A 15,518-nucleotide genomic window follows, 5' to 3' on the forward strand; every position below is an offset into this window, starting at 1 on the left:
AGTGATGCTTGAAGTCTACATTTGGTTAAACGTATTGTTTTACTTGAGTTTTCTTTGTAAAAAAATCTGGGTGATTTTTTCTTTGTCAAAGAACTTTGTCCTTGCGGCTTCTGTGCTCTCGGAAACATGCCCTTTACTACAGGTCGACACCAACCACTAACAGAATGTAGCGGAATCTGAAGGCGTTTGTCGCTAAGCTACATTTCCACATATAACGACAGATCAGGACAGGTCAGTATACGCACTGTTTTCACTGTTTTAAACTGTTCAACGCAGCTCTTAATGGAGATGAAAGAACAAGAAATATTTCAGAAGACACCACATGAACAAGTCTATGCAAACTTTGAAACTTTGAATGAGAAAACTTTTTGATTGGTCAGCTCTAGTCCAGGCATATCGAAATAGTCAGGCAAGACGGATCACAGGAGATAACGACTGCCTACTTGCAGGCCTGTAAGAGTAAAGAATACCACCTACATCGTGACATCAGAGTGTTTTTCATAGTATGTGACCCAAGGGATCAGGAACATGTCACCATCAGCTTATCAGGTATTTGTTTAATAAGTTAAAAACTTAACAACTGCCTTGCACATTATTTACTTACGCGGACTAATACGTCAGGTATACCTCCTGTACCTATTACGCAGTTCCACATTACGCTTGTTACAGATGTGAGGTTTCCGCTCTAGATACTTACGATCATGAATACTCGTATTATTTTCTTGAGTGGGCTGGTGGCCTGGTGTACACACGTACAAAATGCAGGTATGCTCTACGGTTACCGATTTTAAACTATTCACATTTGAATACATTTGGTTTGATACAAGCTGCCTCTTTGAAGATCCCTCCTTATGGTGACCATTTCGAAATTATTAAGTCACGTCCTTGCGAAAGAAAATGGAATATGTGTAATACATTTCAGACTGGCTTCTTTCTGGCGGTTGCTATTATTCTGGCCGCACGGTCCATCCGTTCTGCATATCTGCATTGATAATGCATTTCAGATTCGCTTCAAGCAAGCGGATGCTATGGCAATATGGTCCATTTATCCTGCATTGCCAGCAGAAGCGTCATCGCCCTGGACAACATGTACGTAGTTGCGATGTCCCCTGACTGTTCTGTCGGTGGCCATAGTACTGACACACAGATACGCACTTGCTGTGAAATAGCTATGGATGTTCATGACTGCAAGTTGAACTACATTGGAGAAAGAATTTTCAGAATGACTTCGGCAGTAATGTTTTAAATGTTAGTAGCCACATTACACATTGCAATCTCTCGATTCCGATTTTATTCGACATTTTAGCAAACTGCAATTACAATGCTTTTCAGATTCGCTTCAATCGAGCGGATGCTATGGTCCTGGCAATATGGTTTCTTTATCCTGCAACTCGAGCAGAAAGATCATCGCCCTGGACAACATGTACGGTGTTGCAATGTCCGACAACTGTTCTGTCGGTGGCCCGAATACACCGATACGCACTTGCTGTGAAACAGATATGGATGTTCATGACTGCAAGATGAACTACACCGGTGAAAGTGTTTTCCGTTATCACGACGTTTGTTCTGGGAGACAGGCGTGCAAAAAGGAGATTGTGAACCAGGACATAGTATGTGGTTTGACAAATAGGATGCCAATTTCAAACTATATGGCAGTTGAGTATCACTGTGTAGAAGGTAAATATGGTGGCAGTTATTTTTTGTCCAGTTCATTACAGAAGTACAATTGACGTAATGTACATTCAAATAATCAGCACACTTTCGATATAGTACTACGTTCCGGTGGCCTTCTTGTTCAAGAGTCCGCTCCCCCTATTTCCTCAGATTCTATTCCCCAATAACAGGGATAAGGTATGGCGTGTGTTGAAATAAATGTCCTGTTGAATGTTATCATGATGCTGATGGTACCATAAATGAGCTAGTTTAGTTTTACGCCGCACTCAGCAATATTCCAGCCATATGGCGGCGGTCTGTAAATACTCCAGTCTGGACGAGGCAATCCAGTGATCAACAACATGAGCATCGATCTGCGGAAATGGGAACGTGACATGTGTCAACCAAATCAGAGAGCCCGACCACCCGACCCCGACAAGCATAGTTGCCTTTTATGGCAAGAATGGGTTGTTGAAGGCCTATTCTACCCCGGGACCTTCACAGGTCTGGTACCATGAAACTTGTTCAGGTAACCAGGCGTGCACAAAGGAAATTGTAGACCATACCACGTGTTAACAATATTAATGATATATATTAAACATTTTGGCTTGGCCGCGTCCCGATCATCCATTTATCCACTATAAGAAAGAGTGTCGGGCGCGACTGAATCTACAACTCATTAACGCGTGTCAAACTTCCCAAGCTGTATTTCTGAGGGAACAAATATAAATGTGCTCTTCCCGCATCACCTTTAATGATTTCTATAAAAAATATTTAAAACGTCCTTCCGCTCTCGCCACTTTTGAAAAATATGTGCCCGAGAAGCATTTCTTTATGCAGCCTTATCGCGCAACTCACCTTTGTTCTGCCTGTTTAATAATATGTCAGAGTAGCCGTTTGCTTTAAGTGTTCTTTCTTCTCGACCACGACAAGGTTGTAGTCAGAGCAGGATCACGTATCACTGTTCCCCGTTGTGCACGTTACAGAAGTCCTAACACCAGAATCGCTAGTATGAGATCACATATTGATAAGAGAAATTAGTGAAATTATATCATTATTGTATTGCAGCCAGTGGCATTGTACACATTCCGTCCAACGAGAGTGCCAAAGGGACGACAGTTTCAATCCAAAATAAGGGCTTTCCGACATCAGCACCTTCTGCCAGTGCTGGGATGTGCAGAGTCACTGCGTTGCACAATTCATCAATAGTTGTGTCATTGGTACATCTGAATATTACCTGTCAGCAGTACATTGACATACTTGACGGTAGTGCTCGTGAAAGAATCGATTGTAGACACAACACCAACTACAGTTCTGGTACTTTTCTCATAAGCAGGAATAATGTCATCAGCCTTAGCTGGACGTCTGAGCTCACTATCTCTAGGCGGTTATGGATTCAGTTTACAGGCAATGACCAATAATGTGCAGAGCATTGTCACAAACTGAATGTTAAATGTGAACGTGCATCCAAAGTTTTCAGGTATGAAAACAGAACATGGAAGCAATTATGTTTTTCACTGCTCTTGACAGTTCTGTAGAGGTGATGCGCTGCTGTTAGACTGGCAATGCCTAAATATTAAACTCTGCTTTTGATATATATTTACTTTATAGTTGATGTATGGGAGAATGAGTGAGTGAGTTAACGTTCACGTCGCTTTGAGCTCTACACATCGATGACCCGGTACTGAAATACCTGGGGGCAGGTGAGGGAGATTTGAGGAGGGTTGGGGTCAGACCCACGTTAACACATTTCGTATAATACAAAGGGATGGCATTCTGTAACTATAAGATTCTTGAGAGGCATTTAGAAGCTGGTCAATATATAAGACAAATATGGATGACAACTTTTTCTTTATTGTAGGTGTATAACACAACGTCTCAGGGCTACTTCTTTCCCCCTCTTTGGGTGATTAAAGCCCGGAGTACAAAATATACTATTTATACCAGAATTTATAATAAGCCAGTGAGGTAAATGTTTATACAAAGAATCAAAGGGGACCGCAGTTATAACTCAGTTATATAAAACAATGACAGTAGGGATAAAGAAAAGCCAGTAGATACAAACAAAGAGGATAAGGAAACGTGAACACAGCTAATGAAGTGATAATTAGATTTACAGAAAGCCAGAGAAGTAGGTATATCAATCAAAAAGTAAGACGTTATGTAAAAACTGTGATGATAAGAGATGTAGACGCAGCAGAGTTATGTGCAGCTAATTTAGTGACAATAGGTGCGGCTACTGTGATATTCCAGAGAGATATACACCTTGATCTCTATTAATCTCTGGGGTTAATCTCCTGACGTTGACGCGTACGGCTTCTAGTATATCTTCCTTGTGCCAGTCGTGCACATTGGTGGCCCAAGATGCTAGTCTGTTACCAGTCAGTGCAGTGGCTGGGGTATATATTTGAGTACTTTGACAGGTCAGATTTATTGTCGACTCTTTCGACTGATGTTTTGTGTTCTTTGAGTCCAGTATCAAAGGGGGTGATGTTTCTCCAATGTACCTACCGCCTCAGTTGCAGTTCAGTTGGTATGCGTTCGCTGGGGCCTTTAGGATGGCCTTCAAACTTTTATCCGCAACATCACGTCTTTGCTTTTAGTCTTTTTAGATGTCGGCTAATGTAATGACTAATCTGGCATTGTTGGGGATGCTGACTGGCGAAGGTTCATTTTTTTGCTGAGTATTTTTTTTCTGGTTGAGAGTTTTAGCTATGGTCTGCTCAACAAGGTTTTGAGGATAGCCGTTTAGAGCGATGGAAGTTATCTGACTTCTGGTTAGCGTTCATATAATGGCGCTTTTAATCTGGGGGTGATGATTGGCCAGGTAATGGATGCATTGGTCGGTGTGGGTGGGCTTTCAATAGACTGATGCAGTGATCTTGTTAGGCGAGCTATGGAATGGAAACATCGAGGAAAGGCAAGGGGTGTTGTTGTTCGGTCTCCGTGGTAAATTGAATTCGATCATATTGACTGTTGAGGTGGTCGAGGAGGACTGCAGGTTCATGGTAAGGATGGGTGATGGCAATCACATCACCGATCTTCCAGCACCAACACAGAGGCTGGAATGGAGACATAGATAACACAGACTCGCAGAGACCGAACAACAACACACCTTGCCTTTCCTCGATGTTTCCCTCCATAATTCGCCTGACGGCTGCATTCAAATGTCTTTTCCCTCTTTGTTTCCATCAACTGGCTTTACTGTTTTTCCATTGCGTTTGCTTAGTCCTCTAGCTTCCTGTAAATTAATATAGTATGTATAGTAAACTGTCTTTTAGTGGCGGATGAAGCTGGTTAACTGTTCTTGTGTCATAGTCTCAAAGATGATTCCCAAAACAAAGTGGCAGTGACTCGGTAAACTCATTTTAACTTATCCTCTTGTTATTTAACCACGTAAGTGCAATTGTTTTTCAACTAGTTGTTTGTTGACAACGCATTGAATGTGTCTGTAAAATGTTTGCTATGGTGTGTACATTTCGAGACTGAGATACTAAATGTATTTGGTGATCTTGGGACTAATTTTCAAGTTCGAGATATCATGTGTATGTGTGTCTCGAACTTCGAGATATAAATACAAAATAATGATAAACATATAAGAAGAGGTTGGGACAGGAGAAAAGGGTTCGAGGTAATTAGAAGATACGAGATCCAGGGAGTTTATTGTTGTATATTTTGTACTCCTGTCTAGAATCACATGAAGGAGGGGCAAGAGGTAGTCCTAAGACATTGTCTTATTTAACAAAGAAATTGTCATCCATATACTCGTGTTATCAATGATTTGCATAGGATCTTTTTTTCTCATACAGCATCAGACAGCATAGAAAACTTGGATTTACAATGTGCATCCTTTTCAACAACAGATCCCAATATTAATATGATAACAAAATCTCATGCAACAACGCTGCCGAATGTAACAGTGTACAGAGATGCGACAAAGACTACAGCTACGTTCAAGAAGAATCTCTTAGCGAAGCCAGTTACGTCCCCGGTGTTATCTACAACTATACAACGCCCCTCTTCCGTTCAGCCTGTTTCCACGATGATGCCACCAACACCATCTAATCCTGAAGCATCTGCATCCAGACCGCCGATTTCAACAATGATTACAGCGAAAATATCTAGTCCTCAAACATCTGCATCCAGACCGCCGATTTCAACAATGATTACAGCGAAAATATCTAGTCCTCAAACATCTGCATCCAGACCGCCGATTTCAACAGTGACGACAAGGAAAATATCTAGTTCTCAAACATCTGCATCCAGACCGCCGGTCTCAGCAATGATGCAACCGATAACGCCTAGTCCTCAAGCAGTTGGATCCAGACCACTGATTTCAACAATGATGACAGTGAAACGATCTACTCCTGACATAGCTGCATCCAGACTGCTGATTTCAACACTGACGCCATCGATAACACCAAGTCCTCAAGCATTTAGATCCAGACCACCGATTTCAACAAAGATAACAGCGAAAATATTTAGTCCTCAAACATCTGCATCCAGACCACCGATTTCAACAATGATGACAGGGAAAATATCTACTCCTCAAACATCTGCATCCAGATCATCGATTTCAACAATGATGACAGGAAAACTATCTAGTCCTCAAACATCTCCCTCAGGACCATCGATTTCACCAGTGATGACAGGGAAAATATCCAACCCTCAAACATCTGCATCCAGACCACCGATTTCAACAATGAAGACAGGGAAAATATCTAGTCCTCAAACATCTGCATCCAGACCGCTGATTTCAACAGTGATACCACCGATACCACCTAGTCCTCAAAACTCTGCCTCCATTCAAGTGATTTCAACAACGATGACTACATCTAGTCTTCAAACATATGCATCCATTCAGCCGAAGGCGGAAGCTGGTTTGGACACAACTACAAAACTGACTGCATCACCACATGGTATGCAGTTTTATTATATCAACTGTGTCTCTACAAACGCAACAAATAACACACATAATAATGATGTATAATGTGCACGTTTATAACTTACGTTTCATTATATATTTACTCATACTTGAGATGTTATGTGTTTTGTATCTTTATCCTGTATTCCAAGTACCGTTCAGGCTCCTAGACTTTACGACTATTACAAAGATATACCCCTTCCTCCACAGGTGTCATGGGTCTTGTCGAGGCTGCAGGTATTGGTATAGGCGTCATTGCGTCCTCCCTACTACTTCTCATACTCGTGTATTTTCTTCATAAAACGAAACACCAGTAGTTTACTTGTACATGAAATTGTACAGTTTCTTGAAAGGCAACACTTTCTGATGAAAGAACAGCATTTCAAATCGTAAGATAACAAAGAAGTCTACTTATTTGATCTTCGCATACAGGAAACCAAACCATTTTTTTTGCAGCTGGCATTATCTGTTCGCATGCATGACAGTATTTTAGAGCTCGTCACTTTGGCCTGATGGCAATGACAGTCCTTTGTCTGTTTGTTCTCCTTGTATTTAACACAGTGGAAGAAGTGTAGACATACCACAGAACAGAGTCATCAATGAAATATTCTATAACACGTAATAGTCCATACATGTCATTCTGTTACACGTGCGATATGTGTTCACGTCCTATAATGTTTTAATCAGTAAACGTGTATAGTGATTGGGGTGCCATGTGAGTGTATGTGTGTGGAATCAATTTATGTAATCATCGATTAGTACTTCATGCCATGATATTCATTTCAAACGAACGAAGTGTAAACATCACATGGTCTAATAGCGATTCCTCCATATTAAATAATTACTCGGTAATGCTACATTTTCTCCATGCTATGCTTCAACTGCCGGTGAAAGTTGGCAACCAAGGCGACCATGTTCTGGATTCTGAGTTTGCTGATGCCCTAGGTATAACAAGAGCAAATATGGGCAGTACAGCCCCGACTTCCGTCATTCAGCCACGACCATGGCGTCTAGCACCCATAGAGGTCCCAGGAACCGGCATTCATCTTTGATAACCAGTTCTGTTCTACTGGTAGGCCCTGATACTGAAACTTCTATGGAAGGCAATCCCTCAAGAAGAATACCATGAGGAGATGGGCACAGTATTCTTGTATCAAGCACTACCTATGTCGGTTTATATGAGATCACAATGTGATAGCGTGATTCTCTCACAATGAGTTAACATATTGTTTCACAAGTTTTGGGTAATTGGACAGTGACAATAGGTTGCACAGCTACATCTGAAGCATGTGTAGAAGGCACTCCCTCGAGTGGTGTGGAAGATGTATACAGATGTGTATTGTTACCATGATATATTCTGACTCGGAGCAGTCTTGACACTCAAGAATACAACAACACCTGTCCCAATCCATACACATCTTTTCGGTAGGTGAGCGTGCTTTTTTCATCATTATCCCTCCAGTATCCGACGAGTAACACCATAAATGTTCTTTGTACTGTGAACATGTTATAATGTGTAGGAAATTGAACATGAGCCTTTATGAGCGGTGTCGTTCACCACTAAGTTACAGATCCGCCCCAGATTTTGGCCTGGATGGAACTGGAATGCTACCGTTCTTATTAGATTCGTTCCTTTTATCTCCAATATAATACATAGAGGATACTAAACGACCTTCCGTGTAATACCATTTTTATTAAACGAGTTAATGATTTTGTATCAAACGAGCGAAAGCGAGTTTGATTCTAAATCTGTAACGAGTTTAATGAAAATGGTATTTCACGGAAGCGAGTTTAGTATTCTGTTTATTACTCGCCGACATAAATTGACAGAAACTGCGGCGAAATTGCCTATAGTGTGAGGACACTCAGCTTTCAAGTAAAGCAAGGTCTAGTAAAATCGCGACATCAACATTAGCATTGTGACGTCACAACTTTGCACCATTTTGACGTCATAGGTCAAGCGGTATTACACTAGTGTAATGCTGAAGTGAAAATATTACACTGCAGTATCTTCAACGAGCTAATAATAAATGTCGTTATACAAGTCGTGAGCTGCGTCCGATGTAGGTTTGCAGCATTGTGTACTATTCTATGTTAACAATTATACAAGTAATGTGTGTAGAATCCCGATGGGCGCACGACGTCTACTTTAGAGTCAGACTAGGACAATGTCATGTTTGTAAACACTGTACCTCTCTTGGCGTTTTAATTTGCAAATGCGTCTGTGAAAAACCACAACAGATAGCGATTTCATCCTGTTTGGAAACCGCCTTCTAACATCTCAGAGTTTTCATCAATAATATTTTTCCAACGCCTTTAACTGTTTCTTGTAATCATATTATGTAAATTCTCAGTGTCAAACCTGTAGTAGAAGTCAGTAGTTGTCGCTGTCAAGAATTATCTGGAAGATGTCTACTCGTGGTCACAAATACGTGACTGCACCTATACATTGTATTTCATGATCACCAGTACCCACTGAAACAAAATGTACACTGTCTGTCATAATGTACATCTACTTTTTACCGTTTTTAGGGAGTGTTTCAATGTATAGAATGTAACATGTACATATATTGTACTGTCAGGTTGCTTTTGTTTAACGTGCACAATATATTACCAAGTATTACTATAACATTAAACCAGCGTTCGAAATACTTGTCTACCAGGTCGCCAGGGACGGGTGCTTTCAACGCGGACTACCATAGTCTCAAATTCACCTACCCGACGGCCGGGTTAAAACTTAGACATGTATATGTAGGTATACACCATATCCCAGGATTATATATCATTATTAATTCACTCTTAAAAATAAATGATGAATTCCAATTGAATGATGAACTACCTCGCTTGTCAAACCTAAATCATTTGAGGAAAGGTACGTTTTTGTCAGGGTTGGCAAGTTTTACATCTAACCAGCCCTTTGGTCTGGCTGAATGTTTGGGGAGTACCATTTAATGACCAAAATAAATGTACTTATCCACTTTGTGTGAAATATATTGGATCTAGTCTGGAACTAAGAATCTGTTTTGTGTCACGGTTTAACAGCGAAAGAGTGAGTGAGTGAGTTTTTAGTAATATTCCAGGAATATAACGACGGGGGATACCTGGAATGGACTTCACACATTATATCCATTTGGGGGAATAGAACCCGAGTCTTCGGCATGGCGAGCGACCGCTTTAACTACAAGGCTGCTCCACCGCCCTAACAACGAAAGAGGGCGGTGGGGTGGTTTAATAGTTACGCTGCCGCTCGTCTTGCTGTAGACCGTGTGACTGTCATCTCTGGTGGCCCACGCTGTTATATTGCTGGAATATTGCTAAAAGCCACGTTAAACATACTCACTCCAGTATTTATGTACGTCCTATATGAGATGGTAATACTGTCTGGAGAGTTCAAACCCCTTGTTGTGGTCAACATAGTATAAGCACATCATCAATACCAAATGCTGACCATAGTTTAGTTTACGAATGAATCTGGTTTACAATATGCCTTCATACGTGTTATTGAATAATATATGAGTGTGTGATGTGAAATTCGTTTTTGTTGTTTGGTTTTATTGTTTTTTTGTTGTTGTTTTTTTGTCAGAGCATACTTTCATAAAAACACATTACTTATGTTCTTACATTCATACCTATGTACCCTGAGGTGCCTTTTCCTGTTGATGTGTAGCTTGTTGGGTTGTGTAGGTTTATTGTGTCCCTGGTTTAGGTGTTCATTACATCATACTTTGACCTTGCCCTGGGAAAATGTACTGCTCTTTTGGGATGAAGATTGAGGAAACAGTATATTTAATAAAGCAGTAGAAATGATTTTTCGTCCTCGTCTAGCGATAATAGTGGCAGGAATGAAGAGAGACAATGATGCTTGCCCAAATTAAATGGAATAATGCTCTTACATACCTGTGTTTTCTGATCCTGAGACATATATCATTATTAAGGCTGTACTTCCTTCGGTAACTTTGTCAGCTATATAAAGACGTCTATGGGTTAGTCGAATCAATACAGATAAGGAAGAACGTCCTTAGGGTACAAAAGTCTGCTCCTTGTCAGCTCTATAATAACGTCCTCGTCAGTCGAATCAATACAGATTAGAAAGAGCAAAGGTCCTCCAAGGTGAAAGGGTTTGTTCCTTGCACCGAAGTAAGGTTGTGCTAGCACCGCATATTACAACAAATTAGGGTGTGTATATATATGCACACACACACACACACACACACACACACACACACACACACACACACACACACACACACACACCTGCGCGCGAAAAGAAACAACCAAAAAAGCCATAACAAACGTCCGATGAACCACACATCAAAGCCCCGCTACGTACCCCAGGACGTATGTTGACATATATATGTTTCACGCCAATGCCAGCTGTTGATTATTTACATTGCCTCCTACGGGTGTTCCTATGCAGAGGGGAGGGGGAAGGTTGGAAGGGGGGGGGTGCATGTAATAGATCTTATTCATTATCCATATCAAACGGCTGTGCTTCGTGTTATGCAATTCTAAGACCACACGTTCTGCTTGTTATTAGAAACCGGATATTTGCTTCACACGTTGTATACATATGGGGAAATCGAACCTGGGGTGACAAGCAAACGATAGAACGCTTTAGACTACGGTAGTTGATTGGTCAAACCCGATAAAAATTGGTCAATACCTTTAGTCGAGCATCGAGCAACGAGCAAAGCAAGACAACACACGGCACAGTTCGTCCTTCTTTGAGAAACATGTCATTGCAAGGTTCGAATACACCCGTCAGTATTAAATAGCGAAGGAGGGCGGCGGTAGCTTAGGGGTTAACGTGTCATCTCGTCACGTCATGTGAAATTGCTGTAATATTGGCAAAAGCTGCGTACAAGTAAACTCACTGTACCACTGTTACTCTCTGTAGACAAGCGTCAACCTTAGTAAGGTGTACAATGTCTATGCTTGATTCTATAGCCAAAATCCATCGATTTACTATGTCCCTTGTCTTGATATTGCGGGAATATTATTAAAAGCGACGTAACCGAAACTCACTCTAGTAACGGTCCAGGTATTAGGCCTAAACTCGGAGACCGGATGGGTTCGGGTTCACGTCGGGGGGAAATTCGGAATTTACCGTGAACGTGTTAGTGCGCTACTGTACATAACAACGAAAACACAGATGAAAGTTGTTCTGAGATTGTCTGACATGCGGTGTCTGCCAGGCGTGGTCCACCCGAAGACCGGAAGGTTGCGGGTTCAATACGCGGCAGCATCATACCCAAAGACATTAAAATATGGTTGGTCCCTGTCTGGCGCTCGGCTCAGCATAATGTGTTTGAGTGGGGCATTCATGTTTAACTGTGGCATGGTATCTCAGAGAACAAACACTATAAAAGTCACTAAAGTCTGGGGAAGTACATGCAGCCACACATGCACATATGAGCGAAATTTTTAACAATATCGACGTTAAACCCAATTTCACCTGAACTATGATCCCCAACTATAACCTTTCTCACATACGGGCCACTCGGAGTGAGCGATTTCCACTGGCTAACTGGAACCCCTCTATACCTCCATATAACATTCATAATCGTGTAATGCCAAGTAGGGTATAAGAAACACGATCAGCAAAATAACAGATACTTAGGGAACCAAAACATGGAGCAGAAAACATACTTATGCACCAAACAAAGAACAGATCATGAGTCACCCATACGAAGATATACACGTTTCCAAGCAGATCATGAGTCACCCATACGTAGATATACACGTTTCCAAGCAGATCATGAGTCACCCATACGTAGATATACACGTTTCCAAGCAGATCATGAGTCACCCATACGTAGATATACACGCTTCCAAGCGGATATGACACAAACTGTAGGTGTTAAATATGGCCATAAGTACAGCAAATATGTCTACTTAGTCTACAAGATTCTGCTGCTGCTGCTTGATAAAAAAAAACAAAGACACGAAAACATCTTCAATTCATAATTTACCTTGACCACCCATACCAAAATACTATCACAATAATAATAATGATAGTGAATAAAATGTGTGGAGGCCAAAATAAAACACCACACGAAGCCCTAGTGTGTATCTAGTTGGGCCGGACTGAACTAGCGATGTGTAAGCAAGCCAGCCTTGCTAGATTAGTGTGGGTTTGTTTCAGAGTGAGAAATAATCACATTTTATGTGAAAAGGAGACGAAAATGGGAGATTCACATACCTAAGGAAATCTATACTTGCTTCGTCTAAAAATCTTTAATCCTCGCAATGACACGAGCGCTTTTGAGCTGCGGCTCGGTTCCACTAACAATCACCCGAAGGCATTGGCCGAGGCAAAACAATAGACTTGGTTTAACATTATATTCTATTAAACATAGTCGGGGGGTTTCCATTTCGGGTTGATTTTGAAAAGGAAAAGGCGTATGAGTGTGTATGAATGTAAAAAAACAGCATGCAAGCGTTTTTCAAGATGTGGACGTGAACGTGGTCGACGTAATATCGGGAAAAGAATCAGTGTGTTTAAGCACATCCCTGGGACAAGAATGAGGGTGAATGGGTTTTACAGGTCTCAGTGTTGTTAACGGCTACACAAAACGGGCGTGTTAGAAAATGACACAATGTGGACAGATATACTACACTGATGACAGACGTCAGACAAAATGAACTGTCATCAAATGTTCATCGACTAATGTTAATCACAACCAGATACCTGTCCCTGTTAAACTACTAGTAGTTATCGCATTAAAGTAGCTGTGAGGCATTTCTGATAAATCTATCCTTTCGGTTGTTATTTCTGCGCAGAGCGGAGGCACATGTTGTTGGAGTTTTTTAGTTTTATTTTTTAATTTAACATTTCATAGTACATGGATAAGATCAATGAACGTGCAACAACTGAACAGCAGACGAACAACACATATTGCTGATTACATATCTGACTACACATGTTTAACCATGGTATAATGTGGCGGTGTGCTTGCCCACATCTATGTTGAACGCTGCCCACCAAACCAGCTATGTAATTTGTTCGCGCTGATCATTTTGATATCAACCGTTTCTCCTACTGTACTATTATTAGTGATGATATCGGACTGTTGAACACCCTGTGGAAATTAGTCTCTTGTGCAGATCAGTCATTGGCAAACCAGTCCCACGGCTTCTGGTATATACGTGTACAGCTTAACAGTTTAACAATGCGCAAATATTTGGGGGGCTAAATTTACAAGACATGGACACCGTGGGGTACTGATTCCAAGCTATATTTACATCAATTACATCAGCTCCTGGTAATGAATTCAAAGCATGACTCTTTACTCTTAGCATGTGTCAGTATGGCGACAAATTTACAACAGAGTTGAAGTGTTTAGCGTACGGTCTCAAAGGAAGGCGATCGCGTTTCAATGTTCGATGACTGATTGGGCCGTATTGTGGTACACACCATGATCGTCCACATACAAATCACGATTTTGTTCAGTGTGATCCCCCCACCACCCCTACCACACACAGGGTACATTGTAATTTGTCTTAGATGATGTAACACAAATCTACCTTGAAATGTCAGATCTGTGTTTATCTAAAACACCGTTGCAACATTACACCGCACAAGCCAGGAAGCACACAAAGGGCTGGTGCAGTCTTTCAGGGGAGAAAACTCTTTCCCAACAATTGTCCCCTCGGAAAATCGTTCACTTGTCAGGTATATAAAATCCCCACAACATCTCTGCTCTCTGGTATATCTGCTCTCTCCACACGATACCGAAGCAAACCATGCAGGTCGTACTGACATTATGCAAATTAGTGCAAATCTTTTAAGGTACTTTTGCCAACCATTTATATCATAATACAACACACTAGAATCAATGTGCAACTTCTTTACTATTTGCACGCGGCGTTCCTGGGCTAACGTTTGCCCCTTCACCAGATGAATGAATCAGGTCACCTAATGACTCGGCAAGCATTAGCCAACATATGTCGGGTATAAATAATGAGGAAGCTACACATCCATATTAAGTGTTGTGTATTATCCTGCAATCTTCCAAATACCTATCAAGCATCTATGCCTATGACATGGAGATATGATCTTCCTTTTGCTGTACAATTGCCATTTTCTCTAAATATAATTTGTTTTACTGCTTAGACGATTCTTAGAGAATTTGAAAATTAATGCAACTAATATTAATCTAAAGGTGCAATCTACAAGTGTTATCTAAAGGGTGACCTGAAGGTGTTATCTACAGGTGTATTCTGATGGTGTAATATAACGGTATAATCTAAAGGCGTTGTCTAAAAGTACAATCCAATGGTGCAATCAGACTATATAACACGAAGCTGTAATCTAATGTGGTAATCTATAAGTCGTATCTTCAGGTATAAATCTAACGGTGTAATCTAAAGGTGAACTCTAAAGTTGTTATCTGAAGGTGCTGTCTAAAGGGAAAGCAATATTTATGGATATCAGCTTCTTTAATAACTCGACGTTTCGACGCTCCCAAACGTCGTGTTATTCACAACAAAGAAGTTGACATCCATAGATCTTACTTTTCTTACGCATTTCACTTCTAATGCTCTTCAAGATTTTATTGAAAGGGATTCAGCAACAAAGGAGAGGCGTGGCAAGAAACAATATCAATGTTCGTGTAGCGGCCATAAAATGTCCGAGACCCGTGCTGGGCTTAGAACCTTGGAGCTTCCAATGCGAGGTCGGACACCTTTTCCACATGACCAAAGAGAATAATCCCCGTTGGCAAGCCGAAAAAGGTGAGGATGTCCTCGGTAGGATGTCTCCGCGCCTTGCTACATAAATATAACACTGTCTTTCACTACCGTCAGTCCGGTGCAACGTCACTGTTTCAACATGTTGACACTACTGCAGTGATGACCCACACTGATAAAACATGAACATGTCCTGAAGAAACACACACAGATAAATCAGGACGTCCTCCTCATTGTAAAAACGATCTTA

The sequence above is a fragment of the Haliotis asinina genome, chromosome 6 (genome assembly GCF_037392515.1).
Source record: "Haliotis asinina isolate JCU_RB_2024 chromosome 6, JCU_Hal_asi_v2, whole genome shotgun sequence".
Lineage (NCBI taxonomy): Eukaryota > Metazoa > Mollusca > Gastropoda > Lepetellida > Haliotidae > Haliotis > Haliotis asinina.